Source organism: Marmota monax, unplaced genomic scaffold, assembly GCF_021218885.2.
Source record: "Marmota monax isolate L192 unplaced genomic scaffold, Marmota_monax_Labrador192_F-V1.1 WCK01_AAM20220418_F8-fsc00052, whole genome shotgun sequence".
In the NCBI taxonomy this organism is placed as follows: domain Eukaryota; kingdom Metazoa; phylum Chordata; class Mammalia; order Rodentia; family Sciuridae; genus Marmota; species Marmota monax.
In genome coordinates this window covers 11,875,111-11,894,159 of record NW_026693473.1, presented here as the reverse complement: position 1 = coordinate 11,894,159, position 19,049 = coordinate 11,875,111, and the positions used below count along the sequence as shown (strand labels likewise).

The 19,049-nt window shown below is 36.5% G+C and overlaps 1 protein-coding gene across 3 annotated transcripts in view; it reads right to left on the bottom strand.

Annotated features, from left to right (window-relative positions):
* The window catches only part of Fgf12 (fibroblast growth factor 12), a 513,569-nt gene that overhangs the window by 235,210 nt on the left and 259,310 nt on the right, over positions 1-19,049 (bottom strand). The gene's annotated exons all lie outside the window — the stretch shown is intronic.

The window sequence follows — 19,049 nt, the reverse complement described above, 5'->3', positions numbered from 1 at the left end:
TGGATGAGAAATTCTCAGAGGCAGAGCGAGGGAACTGCAGCTCGGGTCTGCTCTGTCCGGTCCCTCCCCCACGAGAACACATCCACGGACGGGTTGAAGGACCCTGCTCAAAGAAGGGGTTAAGAGTGGGGGAGTTCAGTAAACTGGAGCACATTGCATTCTCTGTTTAGGATGCAAGGAAATGGGCACTGGGGAAAGTAGCAAATGGCCTCTAGGGCTCTCAATGTTGGGCCCCACCTCCATTCAGCACATTTTGGAACAACAAAGAGTGCTTCTGCCTCCTTAGTTCCTGCCTTCTTAGTTCCCTCTGGAAACCTACAAAGCAGGCTCAGTCCCTAAAAAGAAAGGCCAAAGGAGCAAACTGCACCTGCGGTGAATGGAGGTGGGGTGGAGAAGTGACCTGGGCAAAGGCAGGCAACAGCCAGTTTTGGAACACAACCAGATCTCCAGAAGTGTTGTGATTACAGCTGACATTAGGGAAGCAGAGGAGTCATCCAAGTTAAAATGGAGCAGGATAGATTTTGGAAATGCAAAATGAATAGTAACCTTTCATTCATGCTAAGTTCTGAGAATGACTATTAGTTATATTTACAATTTCTCTTCAACTTGTCTTCAAATACCACTAATCTCTCCTTTTCACAAACTCTTCTCTAAACATTAAGGGGAGTGCTAAAGGATTAAATGGGTATTGCAGGCACTCCAAGCTACTGAAAATGGAGCCCCAGGAGCTCTCTAGTTGTAGACACAAACCTGTGGGCCTAGCAGATTCACTTGAGCAAAGAGAAGGACTGAGGTCTGTAAGATTAATCAGACCAAGCACTGAGCCTGACAACCCAACAGTGTTTTGGGTCTGGGGGCCTGGACCTTCCAAACTGCCAGGTCTGCAAAGCACAGGCTGACAGATAGTGGTTAACAGATCATATGGCTGGGTGGAAAATTAAACAGGCAAGACACCCTGATGAAAGGGAGCCTCAACTGTCAATCAGAAGCACATATCCCCTGCAGCAGTTCGAATGAGGACGACAGATTCATTCTTGGAATCTTAACAATACAGAACAAGATAGGTGAAAAAGAAACACACACACACACACACACACACACACATACAGTGAAGCTGAATGCATTTTCAAAAGTGTTCCTGGTTGGGACAAGAGGAATTACTTAAAATCAGTGGGTAATACTGTCAATGAGGGAATTGTTCACATTCCAGAAATAAAATTATATTTTTCCCTTGGCTATCAGAAGATTTCTCTCATCCCTGAGCAAGGCAGGCACAAGTAGTACTGTTTGGCTTTGGGGGCTCCCTGCCTTTTGCAAGTCAACACCAGAATAGGAAAAGGTCATCTAAGGAGAGTATCCACAGAACTGAGCAAAAGGGAGGTTTGTAATGAGGGTTTGAGGAAATCATTGCTAAACTCGGAGTCTCTTTTTTCTCCTCAAATGGGGATAATCATTCCCATCTACCTCACAGAACTGAATATGCACATGTAAGCATTTTGAAAACTGGAAAATGCCAGATGAGTAAAAGAGATGATGACAGTGTTTATTATTTTTTTTTTAAGGAAATGCATGAGATTCACCTGAGGTGCTTGTTTAAAATGCAGATTCCTGATAGTCTCTCAAAATATGAAACAGAAATCTCCAAGGTTGGAGCCTAAATCTAAGTTCTTAAGTTCTTCAGGTATCAAAGTTTGAGAGTCTAATATATTAATATATTGTTTGATATATATAACATACACACACACACACACACACACACACACACACACGGCATATTTCCCAAATATCGCCAACCTGTACCCTAAAATCTTTAAAGCCCTGGAAAGAGGATGTGCATTCTCAAATCTTTGTGTGTTGCTATTTTCTATAGGCTTGTGAAAAATGAGAATGTTTTGATACAGAAGAGAGGCATGAGAGAGAAGGAGTTGATGAGGGAAGACATGAAATAGCAGATAACAGTTGTTGTTTGAAGTTTTCTCTGTCTTGACATGACAATATCAAGTTAAGCATTTACAGAACAAAACAAAAACATTCCATGTCAGTTTTCTGAAACTGGTATTATTTATGTCTTTAGATCTCTTTTAAAAGAATGTAGTGAATGTAGTTCTTTGGATCCAATGAGACAACAAGGACTTGACTCTTTCCCTTGCACTTCTGTAGCTATTGTCACAGTGCTTTTTAGCTACTTGGTCCTTTAAGCCATTATCAGCATCATTTACTCCATCTCCTCAGTGAGATGAAAGGTAAGGCATAGGAAAATCTGGGAAATTATCTAGGACCTAAGTACATGGCTATTGAACTTAGAAGCAATGCTTGATTTTTTTTTTAACTGATTAATTCATAGCCTTGCTACACCTGCCACTAAATCTCATAAGCCTTCTTCCGTGTTACTAGGACATTTCCATTATCTTTGCATTTGGGGATAAGGGAAGGAATTAAATCAACCTACTGGTGATTTTCATTAAACAAGCAGGTTGTTTAAAGGGTGATATCTCAGGGATAACTATCTTGCTTTTTATTGCTCTCTTTCTTTGAATAACTGAAGAATTTCCCTTTCCAATTTTGAAAACATCATGAGTAGAAAAAATTAATTACTCTGGAGAATGTTGCCAGATATTCACCAAAAGGATTCTTATAGTTTTATTTACATTTCTTCCTTCCAGTCAAACAAATAAAACATGGGCAGTCTTAACCATCTCCATATATTAAAAGGAAATCACAGAGAACATTTCATTGTCTTTTGCTTACTCATAAACCAAGTCTTCCAACTCCTAAATCTAACTATTGGTATTACTTCACACATCCACTTTACACACTATATTGAGCACACATTGCACCCAGGATCCTGCGTCAGTTGGCAAGGGGAACTCTACACACCCCTACATTCTCCTTGCCTTCAACAAGCTTAGAGTTCATACCATCATGATCATTTTGACTTCTGTATTAATCTCCTACTAACTGTATACTATTGGACAAATCAGTGAGCTTTTAAAACCACAACTTAAAATAAATAAATGATAATGATACTAGCAATATACATCTAACTGGGATCTTGTAATACTCAAGAATATGTGACAAGAATGTCAAGTATGAGAATGAGCATGTTGTCATTATGATATCCATTTAAGTCAATCCCCTGCTATGAAATATAGACTTCTTAAAACAGGAAAACATACTTTGTGAATCATACACATCATCATTCACTCCTGGACTTAATGTATTTAATTAATGCAGGAAATCTACCTGAAATGAATGATTAACCTTGACATTGTAATGGCAAACAGAATTTTCATTAGTGGAATCTTGTCAATGTCCTTGTCTGTTGGAAACACAAACAGGCTTAGCTGTGCTCATATATCATCCTGCTCTGAGATCAGGTCCCTGACTCAAAGTTTGGTGAATATGAGCTCAGTGGAATCAGCCACAGCTGGCTTGAGGAGTAGAGGGTCTTGTTTCCATGAATACTCTCCTATATAATAGCTGTACTTCCACTTGCTTTTCTGTACCAGACTGTCAGTTAAAATCAGCAGGCAAAAGCAACATAAACAATTACTTTCTAATAATTTGTGAATTCCTTTCTACATTGAATTCATGTATTACTCAGCTATTCAACAATATGCCTGTCCGGTTTTGGTCATCCCTCAAAACAGGAAAGAGGACAGATTTAATTACTCTTTATGAAAAGACAAAAGGTGATATACTTATTGCCTAAAAGAAGAGATTCTCAATGTTTTGGAAGAGGTTTGCTTTGATAAGAAATACATATCACTAATGCTAAGTGTCCTACATATTTTTAAGTGCACTGTAATTATTGACACATTGAATCCTTACAACAAACTCTATATAAAGTAAATTCTGTCATATCCTTGGTTTTTAAATTAGAAAACTGGGGCATGGAGAGGGTAAGTTCTTAGACGTAGAACACATAGCTAAGAATCCATAGAGTAGATTCAAACTCATGTGATTTGTTTTCAGAGATTCCCTTTTATTATCTGTATTATATTGTAGGTCAATAAAATATAATGCCATGATAATTATAATCATGTAATAAAATTCATAAGAATAAGATTGCCACCTATATTTATATTAACCTCTATTGTTTAAAAACAATCTTTTTCCTGTATTATCTCACTAGGATTCAACAAAACTTGTCATAAAAATAAAGAGATAATAATAACCCAATTATACAAGCTAAGACTTAGTGATGTCCAATGTCACACATTCAGTGAATACAGATCTATAAATTGATTCAGGCCTTCTGACCTCAGTGTTTCTACTACCAAAAATAAGGCCACAGAGGGGAAAAAAATGGGAATACCAAATGTCCTTCCATTCATTAGCCTTGGGGGGTAGGGGGGGCAGTTCTCATACAAATGACCTTGGAGGATCATTCTGTAATGGAGGGGAGGGGGATACAAGTCTCCCAGATCTCTTCTGTTGCAATTTTTAACTCTTTCCGGGTCAAGAGCTAAGATGATAGTTTTACAACTCTTGGTCAGTAACTTAAGTTCCCCTTCAGAACAAAACTACAGGGAAACTAAATCAAAACAGAAATTAAAGAAACTTAAGGGGAGATGAATTTACATTTTCTACATTCCAATTCCTAAAACCCATGCACCAGTTTTACATACACCACTTCAGGAATGGTTAGCACTTGACTATTTTCCTTGCCAGCTGGATTGAGGGTATTAGAACTCACCTACCAGAACAGACCGCCTATCATTTTTAGCCCTTCTCTAATTTCTATTTTCACAATCTAGTGGCAGTCCTTCCCTCTAGAAATGTGGTTAGAAGATCCTTATTAGAATTTAAAGTTCATAAGGACAGCGACCTTGTTGTTTTGCTTACTTTCTTTATTCCAGTACCTAGAATGGTGTTAAGTACATAGAAGATACTCAATGCATACTTGAATAAGAGAATTCATCTATCCAATGGCTTGGGGTGTGGCTCAGTGGTAGAATGCATACTTAGCATGATCAATACCCATCTTCAATCCCTAGCACCAAAAATACCCAAAATTTACACATACATGTACCCATCTTTTTAAATCAAATAAATGCATAAGTCATCCCCAAGAGAAGAATGGAACATTTGCTCCTTGTATCAGGAAACAAGCCAAGCTAACTCAAGGATATCCTCCACATTCCCAAGAAGATTATTTTACTATATCAAGATACCCTAAAATTCTCTTCCTAAATTTAGTCTATCTATTAAAATCTGGTATCCTAAAAGGGTATGTGTACCAAGATTTCTGTTCTGACCAACCCTCCTCCCCAATATCTAGGCCTAAATTTTCAGTTCTAACTCCTCTCCGCTCCCCACTCTCTTTCTCACACACACACACATATACACAATCTCACACACATACAATTCACAGAAGAAAGCAAGGTACTAAACAAGGCAGACACACAGACATCAGACAAAACAAATGACCAATTTTTAAAGTCTCAGAATATGATTAAAATTATCTTAAAATGGTTTGAAATAATAACACTCATACTGTCACCCATCTTTAGTGAGCTGCTTTTTCCACAGGCCATTCCTAGTTGCTCTCATTTCTAATTTTAGATTCCAAATTTTCAGGAAATGGATCTTGTTGAAATAGCAATCTCTTATGGCACTTGACTGACACTCAAAATATACTATTAAAATCATAATAAATTCTTTTTTTTTTTTTTTTGCTTTCTACATGCACACATCACTGGACGTTGTGAAAATAATAGACAATTAGTGAGAAATCCTATTGATCCTGTGCTCAATCACTAGTATTTGATACTGAATAAGATTTTATTGTAAGTCACTGAAATACACAAAGTGGTTAGGAAAAACTATCAAGGGGGCAAATGATAGTTTATACAAGGTAAAAAGTAAGGTCATTTCTTGTCCTAAGTTTTTAGAACCTTCTAAAAATAAAATGTACAGTAGAAATAACATGAGATTTAAAGAAAATAATTTATTATTTCATAAAATTAATTAGTCTACATAAGCTTAAGTTTATTCATGTGCAAAATGACTATGGTGTAGGACCCAAATATTTAAAATAATATATTAAAAACATAGCACTGGCTTTTGAATTGAGAAAAAGTATTAATAAAGGCCTGAGAGAATGAATGAATGCATGCATTAACAAGAGTGGATTGAAAGTTAGGTGAATGGAATACAGAATCTTCTAAAAAAAAACTCTAAAGGAGCCTTGTTAGGCAAAGCAAAATAGTTCACAATAAAAATCAATAATAATTGGTGATCTTCCTTTCAGAGTACTGGAGAGGAAAAGAAAAGAAAACTTTCAATAAGTCTAGATGGTAAATGAAAGTATCTACTAAAATATCTAGAAATCCACTTAACTGTCTCTTTAATATAAAACCACAATCCCCCCTGCCTATTTTTGTCCATTAATCTGGCATATGCAACATGACATCAATGGGACAGTGATTTGGAAAATTCAAATGCTAACACCAGGATAGATGGACAGATGGATGGATAGAAAGAAAGAAAGGAAGAAAGATAGGTAGCAGATGCATTTAAGTGCTTGAATATTCAGAAAGGGAGAGATAAGATTTATATATGGATATTTTTAAGCAGTATTAAAGAGAGAAATACAGTGTGTAAAGTGGATATGTTAAGTAACATTTTCAATAAGAAACTAGTATTCCAACTTGTAGTATTAACTAAAAGGGATCTCATGAGGTCATCAGCCTATTCCAGATGATTCATAAATATTGTAGTCAGCAAGAGAAGATAAGAGACATTGTACAAGTAAGCTAGAAGATTATTTCCTGTTAGCTGAGTATACTAAGATCACAGCAATGGAGAAGCACTATTCATTCTCTTCATTTTGGGGGGAGTTCTTCCTCTCTTCCATAAAAAGGGCCAAGTCCAGGAAATAGCTATAGTTGGCCTTTAAAAGATAAGTGACCAGAAGCATTTATTACTTGCTAAGGAATATAGAAAAGAAACTTGACTTCAAGATAAGTGGAATTCATTATAAAAACAAAAACAAATCCCTTCTAAATCTGTGTGTAAGACTAGACATAAAATTTGGAGGTAAGAATCTTAACAATTTTTTTCCTGTAAAGAATTTTGTATACTATAGTACACAAATATTATATAATATAATATTTTGAATATAATGGAAACTCTGTACAAAGTGATAATTTAACTTTGCCATAAAAGTAATAGATGTTCAGGATGTGTAAGTATAACCTCAAGTTTCAATTTAAAGAAAACTTTAGGCATTCTTCTATTCTAATAGCATCATTTAAGTAATGGCTATAATAGGAAAAAAAAAAGCAGTAGCAAATGTCTGATAAACATTGTCTTAATCTAGGAGGAGTTTTCCTTTATCACTTCTGTATATCCAACTTGGATGTGCAACTCATGTTTTCTTACAATACCATCCTGATAGACCCCAGAGTAAACTTACACCCCTCTATGGAAGTAAAAGGTATAAAGTAACAGTTTCAGCAATCTCCTTATAGAGGGGCCTGAGCCTGGAAATGGGTATTGAAAACTCAAGGAAGAGAGATTCATCCATTGCTTATGGTTGTTCTGACTGTCAAGAGAAGAATCAGGCCAGAAACTGCAAGAAAACAATCTCAGAACCACTCCTGAGGTGCAGGTTTGGAGTTATGGAACCCAGAGAATGAACTATGTCAAGTTATTCAGCTGTTAGTTACAACTGTCACTGTTACAATCCCTTTGTTGCAAAATAGCCTTCAGTAAAGTCTTATATTAGTGTTCCTGCACCTTCTCTCTTGTGCTACCTATAATTAATGGAAAAGTTTCATGCCAATGTTTAAGCCCACAACCACATATCTGTGGCACCATGGAAATAACATACATAACTAGTGGGGAGCTTCCCAGGTGTAGCTCTGGGGTGAGTTAATCTTCACTGTGAGATAGTTTACTGCATTACCACTAGGGAGGATTAACAGTTTGATTTCAGGCAAGGAGTCATTGGGTTTTCCTCATGAGCCCTAATATAATTTCAGGCAAATCTTATGCTTCTTAATTTGAAAAAAGCATAGGTTAAAAGTGTTAGAGGGCAAGGAAGGGAAAGCTAGGTTACAACAAAGGTTGATTAGGCTCCTGCATGTACCAGGCACCATACTGAGCTCTAAATCAGTTATTTTACCTAATCACCACAAGAACTTCATAAGGCTAACTAACATTGTTACCCACATTTGTTAGAAAAAAGTGAAAGTCAGAGGGTTAAATTGAAATACTACTCTGGTTCAGATTTCAAGTGTGGTTTGGTTTACTTGGAACCCAAAGCTCACTTCATGACACTTTGTAGAAAAGGAATGAATAAAAAGAAGTTATACTGATACTATTTATTATTACTGAAATGTTAAAAAATGTTAAGATAACACACAAGTTAAGGCCACTCAAAATCAAAGTCAGAGATATCCCTGATATTTGTTCCTCAGAGATCACAGCCCCGACTAAAAAATATAATATATATTTTTTTTAATGGAGTTAGGAAAAAGAAATTGAGGAGAGTGATATCTGCTTTCAGGGGTCTGACGAGTTCTTATTGAAACTATCCTATGTGGCCAGAGGCAAACTTGCATTCAGTGAAGTATTTCTCTATAAGGAGGTGCAGGCCACTCATGAAATAGACTGCTTTGCAAAGCAGGGCTGAGGTGCCCATCATTAGAGACTTACATACAAGTCAAAGTCAGGAGCAGGAGGAGGATCCCATGGCTGGGATGGCTCTTCTATAAACTGAATGCAGTTGGTGTTGCTGGGGATGGACAAAGCATTGAAGTCATCATAGGCTGCTCCCATGGCAATTCTTGGGAAAATATTTCTTTTTAAAGAAAGTAACATATAAGACCAGGTAAGGGTGAATGAATGGTGAAACTTATTTCTCCCCCAGAGAAATGAGAGTAGAAAAGAAAGGAGATAGTAAAGCATGTTGAGACTACCCTGTGGAAAAAAAAAATCACAGGGCTAAATATTTCTTTTATGTGGCATCTAAAATATGTTGCCAAGGCCAGCATAGCTGATTACAGAAGATACTTGTTTTTTGTTTGTTTGTTTGTTTTGATTTTTTTGGTTTTTTTTCCTCCTCTCAGACCAAAACTGCTACAACAACCCTTCATGGAGAATTTTGACTCTTCATTCTCAACCCAGAAAAATGTCTTCCTTGAACAAATTTTATTTAGAAAGGTTTTGTGGGACCACACATTCTACTTCTTTTTCTCCAGTGAAAATTACTGAACTTAATGACCAGTTTAAAGGATCAAGATAGTGTTCCTTTGAGTTGTGGCACTGAAGAGTAAGGGAAAGAAAACACGTATACCTTTAAACCATAAGGAAGAAAATCTTTGCAGGAAAGGCCATATTTAGAAGCCCAAGGGTGTTTGTCCAAACCACAGTGGATTCTGTGGAAGAGGTTCATTGATTCTTCTGGATCCTTGTGTAGGAAAGATCCTACATTAAGATGAGAGCTACCTCAAAGTAACCAAAAGGTGAAGAATTTGAAGGTGACTGCAGAGTCAAAGGACAATAGTCAGGAGGGCAAAGAGTGGTTTCATGAGCTCTGTTATGGTTTTCTGCCCATCAGGTCTTGCATAGGCACAGTGCCAGGCTTCTAACAGCATACAAAGTAAATTATCTGGCCTGAAGTTGTAGTTGTTTGCTGCAAGATCTAAGATCTACCATTTCTACTATCAGTAATCACAGGGAAATCTGGAGACCCAATTCATGGTGGAAAGAAGGAAATATTTAAACATTCATGGCTTTTAATGTAGTGTCTTTGATTGCATTTTAATAAATAGAAAGGAGAATCACCACTCTGAATAAAATCAACCAATTTGAAAAAAAAACTTACTACAACCTCCAAAAATAAATAAATCACAAAATGATTTTTCATCTAAATGTTATACAACACATGAGGAAATGGAGAGATGTTGGACAATGAATCAATGGCTGTCACACTCATGAAGTTAAGAATTTGACAGGCAACCATTCCATTTCCTACTTGACACATTTTAACTTACTACATATACTCTATCATCTTCAGATCTGGAAAGTAAACATGTGTACCCCTGGTAGGCAAGAAAGTCTTGTGACCATAGGGAAGTCCATAAATCAGTCTTTACATTTTTAAATCCCCTAAGGAAAGGTCACTTTTGGAAAGGTCCTGAAACCAGGAGTGACATTCAGTGTTAGGGGTTCTAAACAAGAAAAAGTGTGTGTACTCTAAAAGATCTTTTCAGTGTGACTGCTTACTTGAAAAAGAAAGGGCATTAGTGGCTATAGCAAAGACTGTCAAGAGAATAAATGACTCTAATCTCAATGAAACTCTCTGAAGCTGCTAAATTCTCCCAATTTTAGTTCAAACTGGGTCCCTCCATCTCTGAGTAAGTGGTGGTTGTGACAGAGGATTAATAAGAAATAATGCAGTGGTCTGTACCTTGTAGAGATGACACAACACAGAATAAAGCTGTTTCCATCCTAGGCGGATGTCAAAGATTTTTGTGTTGGGTTTGGTAGTGTTGGTGGTTGTTTGTTTTTTCCTGAGTGTAATCTATATAGATCAGAAAATCTTAGGTGACTGTTATGAACAGTTTTCTAATAGTGATGATAAAATAAAGAGAAAATTCTACAGTGAAGAGAGTCAAAAAAGGAAGTATATCCTAATAAACTCATTATTATTTGAGCTGAATTTTCATTCTGATGCTACTTTCTCAATACGGAACCTTAGAGAAATTTTTCCTGAATTCTAGCAGTCAATTTCCTATTATTAAAATGAGATTAACCAGTTGATTGCTGGGAAATGCTCTTCCCACTCTAAAATCCTGACTTCACCTATAATATTCACAGTGTCACATTGCTTATACAAAACAAACTAGCAAGTAACTTCCTCTGATCTTCCCAAATAATGTTAGGTTACTTGAAGTGAAAAGAGTATTATCCTCAGAACCTAGGCCAATGACCCTCATCCCCATAAGAACTTCACCTAACTGGTTAGCCTTTTCCACAAAGCACTTCTCTGTAACTCTGTATAAAGGGATTCATTTAAAAAGCAAATTTTTGAGTGCTTATTATTTGCCAGGAACTAGTCTATAGGCTTAACATACATATATAAATATATAAATTTATTTAATTCAAAAAATAACTGTATGACATGGACAATGATGAGTAAGTAGAAAAACATAAAGCAACTTGGGTGAGGTCACACAAGTAGGAAAGGTAACGACTTGAACACACAGGTTTGGCTCCAGTATCTTACTAACAGATCAGGCCCCTCCTGCATACTTGGTGCTGGTAGTAGTGACAGTGACAACTATTGTAGCTCTTTGTTTTTGTTCTATATGAAAAGAGAGGATGTAGCTGGGTAGGATGGAAAAACTGGATGTAAAGAATTCCCTCAACTGAGAAAGATTGAGAGCAAGAAAATATATTTTCCCCTTCTCAGTACCTAACAATCTTAAGTACACCTCAGTGCTAACATTCCTAAATGTTTTTAATCTTAACTGAGCAGTATAATAGCATAATATCTCTCTTTTACTTCCTTGTGGACAAGAGCTATCCTGCTTCTGAAGTAGAATAGTGTCTCAGTGTGTCTTAACAATTTTTGTCTTACCAGAGAGCCCTCTATTGCTTAATCAGTATAACTTAAGTGAATATGGTATTCTTAACCAATTCTCCTAAAACCAGCAAAATATGTGGAAATTTTTAAAAAATTATATCAGTAATATCCATAAAATGCCAAACTGTGATTTTTCTCTCCAGAGTATTCAATCTCAGGAAGCCACTGTATAAGATGTATCTAGAAGAGTAACTTAACACAGCATTAAGTCACTCAGTATGGGGGTTTTGCCTTTTAATGCACAGCTGCTGTTAGCTTATTGAGAGCCTAAGCAGTTTAAATTTTGTTCCTTATGATCATTTGAAAAATAAATGTAATAGATTTTCATGACAAAGATTTAGATATAAAACCACTAAACACAAAACTAGAATGAAAGAATCCTATAAATCATTCAGGCCAATGCCTTTATTTTAAAGATTATGAAACTGAAGTCTGAGAAAGGCCTGGCATGCTTCAGATTCCATAGTTCTTGGCAGCTTAAGCAAAAATATAGCTTAGGCTTCCTGTTTTTAAGACCAGTGATCTCTCCAGTATAAGGTTTAATTTTTCAATGAAAAAGCATATTTCAGGCTTCATTTCAAAAACATGACTAGGAAAAAAACTAGGATGTACAGCATGCCACCATTTATAAGAAAGATGCTTCCCATTCAATCCTTACAATCGCCCAGTAAGAGAATTGCTTATTAATATTAGTACATGCCTAATTTTCAGATGCAGAAAGAGAAGCTCAGATAGTTGAAGGCGTGAGCAAGTTGCATACTTGGTAAATGGTGGCACTCTAGCTCTAATCTTCCAATTAGGAAGATCAGATTAAAATTTTCTTCTTTGGACTTTTCCTCATTCTCGTCTCTTTAAATCTAGCTATTTCAGGTAAGACTAAATGAATTATAAGATCTTCAAAAAAGACTATTAAAGCTTCCCCTCTCCTCAATGTCTCAAATTAGCATATAAAGTAGACATTTCTTTACTGTCCACTTTTCCTCATCCTGTTCATCGACATCAGTTTTCAAATAAAACAGGATGGTTTAGACCAATAGGAATTTCTCTCACTGGCTTATTACATCAGATAAAAGAGTCATAATTCTCTTTGAAACCAACAAAGTTATCACCAACCTACAGAATTCTTTGTGATGCTAATGAAAATTTTCATTCAGCACCAGGTAGTACTGCTTGCAAAACATCTGGTGTAGCATGCCAAGAATGCCTGGACTGAAAGGCAGGACCATGACCTTGCTTCAGGATCTTCTCTACCAGGTAATTTCAAGACAGGCACTGCCTTTAATATATGTATTAGATGCTGCAGCATCTGATAGTCACATAAATAATTTCCTTAATTAGTTCACCCCTTGTACTTCTCTGGCTTCAAAGATTCAATTAACAAAAAACTTGCAACTCATTGCAGGAGTATTCATTAGCCTGCAAGTGACTTTAAAAACAACTAAAACCTAGAGAAAATTCATGGAAGAAATGAATTTGCCTTTGTCTGGTGCATAGGCACTTTGAATCACATGCTTGGAAGAGTCCATAAACAGCCATGTTTGTTCTTGACCATGGCTCACTATCTATGATTATAACTTGCTGATTTATTCTTTCCAGTTAAAATTATTGTCAATAAAACCTGGCAATAGATCACATTCCTTTCATCTCTCCTTTCCTTAGCATTTAAAAATTTTATACATAAACATGTACACATACATATTCAATATACATACAAAATATATGTATTTATGTACTTAAAATATAGATGTATGAATTTTATATATATATTTGTCATACATGCATTAACATATTTGTATATGTATATGTATATATATATATATATACACATATATATGTGTGTGTATGTATTTATATTACCAAAGCATTTGTTTTCCTTTCATTTTATATCCATCCCCCCACCATTCCTCAGTCACTGGGTACTTACCATATGCCAAACTGCTTAGCATGTGGGAGACATAAAGAAATAAAATATAATTTCTCTCCTCAAAGAACTTATTGTCTCTGGATGAACCTGACCTTTTCTATGAGGATGGTCAGAATGAAACACATGATCATATGAAGTGGGCTCTGTGCTGGGATGTTCAGGGCAAAAGGTCATTCTTCTCAGTTGAAAGGACCTTGCCAGGTTTCATCAGGGAGTGACTGACATGAGAACTGGCCACTCAAAGGGGAGAGGCAGCCTCCAGAAACAGGGATAAGAAAGGCCTTCTCAAAAAGGAGAAGAAAACCACAGATGTTAAACAGCAGGGTTATGTCAGGCTGTAAAGTTCTCCCTCTGGGGAAGGGACCTTTGTGTCTTTTTCCTTACAATACTGCATGTGCCAAGGTCAGGATTAGCAAAATTGACTTGATTAAATATAACAGTGAATGAATGCTCAGGAAGAGTGGTGTAAGGCCTGGATTTGGATCTGCTTTTCATGGTAATTTGTTTTCCTCTGCTTTCTGGGTCCTAGTACCCTCATCTTTAAAAGGTGAGAGTGAGTGACAGCCTCCCTTGCCTGGGCTAGCTCTGAAGGCCTATGATTCCAGTGAGGTTTCTGGAATGGGAGCCTCAGACCACAGCCTCTGGCAGTATCAACTCTTACTCCAGCAGAGGTCCAGGGTATACTTTACAGAGAGATAAGCCCCTAGTGCCTCCTTTTCTTTGCTTATTTAAGAATGAACAAATAAAGGAATAAAGTTTTTAAAGTGAGTCAGGAAGCTACACAGGAATACTGCATTATGTTTAACACTAGTTTTAAAAATGTATTAGGCAAAAATTTAGAAATCTGTGCAGCTATTCAAACAGATGTTTCATTTTACCCCAGAGACTCCCCCACTTCAGAAGATGGCAATCCAGTCTGTATAGTAAAATTCTTTGTTAACTTCCTAAATTACATTTAAAGGAGATAAAAAGGGCAGTACAAAAGAACAATGATGACAACACAGTAACTAAATTAGGAGCTAGAGAAACAGTACACACATTTGCTTTTATCCTTCGCTGTGTTCATTTGAAAGAGAGACACTTATGCAAGAAGTATCAAGACTGAAGAGAAGTAAATGTCTTAAGAGTAGAAGAATGTTTGACTTGTAATCAGAATCCCAATTTTGAATTTTAATGTTTTAATTAAATAGTGAAAGAACCTTTGGTTATTTACTAACTTATTGTCCCTTAACTGTCATTGAAATGGAAATAAAAACACTAATATAATTATTTTGAGAAATAACTGAGAGAAAACATTAAAATAATTACTTAGCATAGTGCATGTCACATAGTATGTGCCAAATAAATGACAGCTGTTTTTATTGTGATGCTTACCTGGGACTTTTCAACATTTGTAGAGAACTATAAGAGATGGCAAGAGTTAGTGTAACATGGGTGCATGATGTCTATAATAGTGCCTAGCAGTTGAGGTTTTCAGTAAACATAAATACATGTTTTAAATCAGCATGGGAATTTCAATTACCTGGATGGAAAAAGAAACACAAAGTATAGGAAAATCTGAAGTTAATTATAATCAATATGGTTCCCTTCATTTGGGAAATAAATATGAGCAGTGGTACATTCTTCTCACATGCCCAGTAGTATATGCCCAGAGGAGGTGTAAGGAAAAACTTTTTAAAGACAATACACTGAACAGCTCTTCAAGTGCATGCCCTGGTACAGTTCTAACAAAGCATCAATGTAACTAACACTCGGCAGCAGAGAGCAGAGAGCAGAATCCTTCTATGTTATTTCCAAGAAGCAAAGAGACAGCCCACTTACTGCAGCCACCTGAAGAGAAGCAGATATGGGGACACAGCCTCTTCTGATGCCTGCTGGCATCTGAAAAAAAAAATCCCTCTTGATTTTGTTTTGCTTAGATCAGAGTGGAGACAACACACTCAAACCAAAATGCCTCAAAACCTCAATTATGTTTTTTCCAACTCAAACGAAAAGGATGTTCATATTGTAGAAAGTTGGGTCAGACGAACAAAGCTTTTCTTACAGGAGCCCCTCAGCATCCTTCTGGAATGCAACTTCTCTTGTGAGCTCTGCAGGACTCCCTCCCTCTTCTGAATGTCTAAGGCACTTTCTGTCTTTGTTATAGCAAAGACAGCTTCCTACCATGTGTTAAATTGATTTATGTCTCAGTCACATCTTATCTTCTCTACTAGACTAGGATTCTTAGGAGGCAGGGACTCTAACTTCCTCATTCCAGAAGCTTCTTTCTAGAAGCATTCATTCTAATTAAATGTTGGAAGGAAGAAGCAGGGGAGCAAGGAGGGAGTGAAAAAAATTCACATGCATGAAAATAACAGGAATATATGAATATGACTGAAAACAAACACTCTCTGATGACAATACATTTTATAGTTCTGGGTTGCCAAAATAATCCAGAGAGGCTTCCCTCTAAAAGTTACAAAATAATCAGAGTAATAGATTTGTCTTTTGGATAAAAGAAGGAAATCGTGTCACAAACTATCATTTTTTAACAAAGTATTATCAAAGGGACAATGCTAAAAGGATCTTAATGAGAACAGGCAAAGAAAGACAAGATTCCCATTAATACAGAGTCTGTACTGGATCCAGCATACTGTGGGGAGGGGAGATATATTATCTGAATCTCTGAAAGCTAAATTTTCAAACAATTGGGTTTTTATGCCCAGTGTCACCAACTTTTAAATTCCACTGAACACTTCTCATTCCAGAGATAAGTAAATCACAATAGAGTGAAACCACTCTCCTCAAGCATCAGATATTATTTTGAAGCAATCTTACAAGCCAGAGGAATGAAGGAGAGGATGATGACAAGAATTATGTTAGGAACTTCAGCACAAAAGGACTCTGACGAAGAAATCACCTTTATCAGTCTAACAAAGGCAAAAACTGCCTTTGCACCCACAATGAATCTCAGAGATAGGCTTGCTCTACTCACAGGAGCTGGGATCTGAACACGAGAAACTTCAGTGACTCCTAGAAGCAGTAGTAGGTGAAACCTCACATTTTCAAGTGTGTATCAGGCTGAATTTCTTGGAAGCCAGAATAGGAAGGAACTGATTAGATCTTAGCCAAAGGGGAAAAAAACCAAATAGCATGAAACCCTGATAGTAAAGGTGTATTAAAGAGAAAAGGAGTTGAAGAATAATTTTAAACATATGTCACATCACTCCAGTGATGGCCAGTCACATCTTCCTGAACCTCTCTTTCAGGTGTCATCAGCTGTGACTATAAAAATGTACTTCCACCTTTAAGAGAACTTGCACCCTTTCTGGTCCCAGTTCTACTCCTTGGGTATGCTCAGAATTATTCTAGCACCTTTTATTCAGAAAAGCCTTCTAGAATTTACAAAGAACATTTTTACCCTTTGCTTCTTTTTCTTCTCTCTCTTAATAAAGCCTTCTTAATCCCTCCAGAATTCTGCTTGGCCTCCTCCACCAGAAGGGGTTTTGGGTTTTCATACTTTTCTGAATTGTTACTTATATGTCACCTCTAAATAGGTAAGTCCTAAGGCCTACCCAGTTTTAACTCTACTCAAAAAATGGGTATAAAATTTTTGACTTAGTAAAGGCTACAAATTACTTAGGTATGTATATTTTGGTATGTTACTATTATAAAGTATAACAGACTAATCTTCATATTAGTGATGGAATATTGAACTCAATATGTCACAGCAGCTGAACTTGTCCCATTGCTTATCAGATAACAACATCACCCTCTATCTAGTCATCAGACAGAAAACACTGAGCACCCTCTTTGACTATAACCTGTCCTTCACACACCCCAACGATGGCATGCACAAACACACACACACACACACACACACACACACTTTACTCAATGTTTCCACAAGGCCACTTTGTTATCTCCTTCCTGTTTCCGATGCTATCCTCTGATCTAGGCGTCCTATCAGTGTTTGCCTGTACAGCATCACATACAGCTTGCTTGCCTGTGATCTCTCATCCGTAACTTCCATTCCTCAAAGGACTTTTTTCGACGACCAGGTTTCAATGTTTCTTGATACAAATTATGTTCAAGGCACTGTCTTATGTGCTAACACAGATACAAATATAAAAGCTGGTCTTTGCCTTCAAGTAGTTAAGAGTCTAATGGAGGTAACAGGGTCAAATAAGCAAGTATAGCACAGGGTGGAATGAACCAAGCATGATCTCCATTCAAGATGCTGTCAGAGTCTTGATTCTGATGCAGGAAAGGGTGGCAAAAAAGCCAGGTCTTGCTGAGTAAGAGAAATTCTAAAAATTCAATTTTTAATAAGTTTTCTGTAGCCATGTTCTCAAAAGTCATAACCATCACTGGTGAGACACAGTGAGGAATGTGTGGTAAGTGAAAACTTTGAGGGCACAGTTTGGAAAATGGAACAGAAATTGTGAAACACTTTTTACAAAAACTATTAGAGGTACAAAATATGCTATTTTCATAAAAAAAAACCATTTAGCTACCTTTAAAAATCATATTGTCAAATCAAAAAGGTAGGAAAATGTCACATAGTATTAAGAGAAAAAAATATAATGCCAAACTATATGATGTCAGTTTATTTAAAACTGCTTACTGCACACAGGTGTGGATGAGAATGCTTGTGAGTACAGATAGGAAATATGTGTCTGTTATGCAGATGTGACAGAAAAATATAAAAACTTAAATGCATAAAGAAGAGATGTGTGAATGGCAAATGTACATAGTGCTTATGATGCAATTATGATAGATTTATTAGTTTTTTCTCTATATTTTTGTGTATTTTCTATAATGTAGGTTTTAGTGTTGTAAAACAGGATTTACAATGATAACCAGAACTTCTTTCTTCAATGTATGTTATTTTGAAAGAGGAAATAACACTTAGACAAATAGGTATCTATGGAAGTGAAAAAAGCGATTCTGTGTGAAGAGAACCTTCTTGTCGAATGAGACCTTAGTGTGTGGCATGTGAAAGCGACACTGTGGGACCCGTGGCAGTGTAGAACACTGACATCGCTCTTGTCAGTTTTTTTCGTGGGACTTAAAGATACACATTCTAATCAAAAGATGGCAATTAGCGGTAGTAATGAGAAGGGGGCCAAGATTCCCTGCACAGAGTGAAACATGTTGTTAGAGTGGAAAATCGCCAGGAGGAAATTTCAGTCTTTAGAAATGTACAACAAGATCCTTCAAAGATCAACCTTGTCAAAAATCTCCCAGATCATCTGGGCCAAGGTTAATCTTTGCTTCCTTCATGCTTTTGTAGCACCTTGCATAGCCCTGTGTGAATCTACACAGCTTGAGTTGTCAAAACAGTTCATAATACAGTGTGTCCTGATCATTTCAGTTGATTCTTTTAAATGTCCTTCTAAGACAAATTTTACAGATGAGAAAAACTGAAGGTCAGAAAGTTGGAGTGACTGGTAAAAGTAGGCACTTGTGTCCAGGTCTCCTGATTGTTAGTTCTTTCTTTATTCTATCATGAGGATTTTTATTAAAACTTATTTATAATAC